Source organism: Pistacia vera, unplaced genomic scaffold (genome assembly GCF_008641045.1).
Source record: "Pistacia vera cultivar Batoury unplaced genomic scaffold, PisVer_v2 Contig1129, whole genome shotgun sequence".
NCBI lineage: Eukaryota > Viridiplantae > Streptophyta > Magnoliopsida > Sapindales > Anacardiaceae > Pistacia > Pistacia vera.
The window spans coordinates 418,042-420,941 of NW_022195170.1; the positions used below are offsets into that span (position 1 = coordinate 418,042).

Sequence of the window (2,900 nt, forward strand, 5' to 3'; positions counted from 1 at the left end):
ATTAACTTGGTTATTCGTTTTGAATTAGCTCAAATTTGAATCAATGAGGTGAAGATTTTAGTAGCATTGACTCGATTTTTACTATTGTTTGAAAAGTGTGATCTGAGTTATGGGTTTTTCAAGGGGGCTTGACCTTTACTTCAATAACCAAGACTGTCTTCACTCTTCAAGTTATATTTCCTGTGTACCATAAAATGTTAAGCACAAAAAAACTCTAAAACGCATATAGCCAAAAAGCAGTTGGCGGGTTTTTCATATAACCCATATATCTATATAATCTTGAAGCCCACCCTCTCTATTGATCGCCATTTCACGTAAGATTTCACATAGGATGCCACAAAAGATCTTAGGAGCTCTATAATTATTGCAAGTGTCTATAATTAATGTGCTAGGATGTGATTGGTTGATGGTTAGTGGATGTAATTACAAGTTAAATGAACCATTCAACTTTAAATTAAAAGTTAAAATATCTATATATCTATATCACATTCTCATTAATACTAACCCTTCATCTCCCAAATTTTAATCATAAAGAATTTTATTCAATTAATGACATATTAATAAATTAGTGATTTTATTTTATTGGGCATTCCAAAGGTTTAATCCCTCCACATTCAGCTCTTAGATACAAACGCTTCATGAATATGTGAAATATACACGTAGGATTTTAGTTGCAACTCTAGAATTGTTATTTATTAGTATTAATAGCACATATTGGACATCCAAATGTCTAATTAAAAGATATATAAATTCATTTTAGTCCCTTCACATTCACCTAAATATTAATAACAATTAAATAATCGCATCTCAAATGTCTCAAGAAAACTTTGTTTATATATATATATATATATATTCATGTTTGTCCCCTCACATTCACTTAAATTCAAACGATTGATGTTGTCATTATATGTTGTTATTCAAGATTTAATATATTGTTGGAATTGGTTTATCTTTTTATTTGTTGATATGTTCCTTTCTAATGCTTTCTCTCTATCTTAATTTACAGACTATGCACAACTCTGTATAGCAAAGCAAATATCTTGGTTTTAGGTAACATAGCCTCATCTAAAAGGGTTTTCTTTCTCTAATATCAAAAGGGTTTTATATGTTACATTGGCTAAATCAATATGCAGTTTTATGAGTCTCAAAGTTCACTATGATACTTCATAAATTCAAGAACTTAAGTTTTTAACTGAAAGTACTTTTTTTTTTCCAGTTAAGTAACGAGGAAGTAGCTTTATGGTACAAGGGGTCCAATTGTTTTCTCTAGTCGGGTTAAATGCTCTCAAAGTTGGTTGATTTTGAAATGCTACAACAAGGTGAGCAGGATAAAGCAAAGCAATCAATTGAAAACACTTCTAGCACTAAAGACATAAGGCAAAGGTATAATAATAATTAGCCGAGAATGCATATACTGTGATGAGGTGGCACTTGATTTTGTGGATTGTTTGCTGATGTGGAGTCAACGCTGGTGTGTTTTGGTCAGATAGTATTTAAAGGAATAGAAAATGACTTTTGTGGCATTTTTGCGCTTAGAACTAATCTCATTCTCTTCACACTTCTTCTCGAGTGTTCTCTCTTGGTTACAGAGAGAGAAATTATGTTGCAATGGAGATCGGGGTGGAGCCTTTGGAGATGCAAGATGAATCAAACGGTGTGGTGAGATTTTGGAATCTTGGTTTGCTACACAGCTATCCTCTTCTGTTCTTGTATAAATGTTCTCTAATTTCTTGTATTTTGATATATGAGAGGTCAGGAAAAGGGTGCTTATAGGTGATTCATAGAGGGGTTTTCCTGGGGTTCTTCATGTATATTGGGAAAGTGCAAAAACTCTGTAAGATTGTCTTTATAGTGTTATTTCTTTGCTACCCTGAAGAGTGGATGTAGGTAATCAATTTGATTACTGAACCACTATAAATTCTCTATGTCTTTTCTTTACTTTTATGCTTCGTTTTCGTGTTTCCTTATTGATTGTTGTGTTTGATTTCATGATTATAAATCTTGGATTTCTTGTTCTACCTTTTAGAATAGTCTTTACGTTTCAACAAGTGGTATCATAGCCATAATATTAATAGGTGTGTGTATTAGAGATTATTTGGTTTTGTGACTACCTAGGGTTAGATCTAAACTCATCAGTTACGGTTTCCTTGACCTAGGGTTTTTTTTTTTTGGGTCTTGATTTTTGGGGCTTTTCATCTCTGAGTAACGATGAGGGATTAAAACCTAGATATGTCTAAGTTTGAGGTAAGGAAATTCACTGGAGACAGTGATTATAGTTTATGGAAGATGAAAATGAGAGTTGTATTAGTTAAGGATGGTCTATCAGCTACCTTAGAGGGTGAGGATAGTTTACCAGAGTCCTTAACTGAGAAAGAAAAGAGAGAACTCTTAGACAAAGCCCATAACACCTTGATACTTGGGTTAGGAGACAAAGTCGTGAGAGAGGTAAAGAAAATGACTACACCAGCAAGGATTTGGGAAAAATTAGTCCCTTTGTACTTGTCCAAATCTTATCCTAATAGGTTAGTTTTAAAACAGAAGTTCTTTGGTTTTGAAATGGATGAGAGTAAATCTTTAGTAGAGAATATGAATGATTTTATGAAATTGGTTCAGGATTTAGAGAGTCTAAGTGTCAAGGTTGAGGATGAGGATCAAGCTTCATTCTCATAAATTCTTTGCCAAAAATGTGCAAACTTTGTTGATACTCTGAAGTATGGTAGACAGACCCTTGAGCTAGAAGAAGTTGTGGTGGCAATCACTACAAAGGATGCTAAATTTAGGAAAGAGGCTAAGCTAGATGGTGAGGGACTTAATGTGAGAGGTAGATCTGAAAAGAAAAGTCATAAGAAAGGGCATTTCAAGGGGAGATCAAAATCAAAGTCAAAATTTGTGAGAAAATG

General features: G+C 33.3%; 1 long non-coding RNA gene across 1 annotated transcript; it reads left to right on the forward strand.

The window, feature by feature from the left end:
* The first annotated feature begins 1,002 nt into the window (after positions 1-1,002).
* On the forward strand, positions 1,003-1,963 carry LOC116142583. The gene is made up of 2 exons (XR_004130007.1): positions 1,003-1,050; positions 1,217-1,963. It is a non-coding gene; the product is annotated as an uncharacterized LOC116142583 (long non-coding RNA).
* Positions 1,964-2,900: the final 937 nt, after the last annotated feature.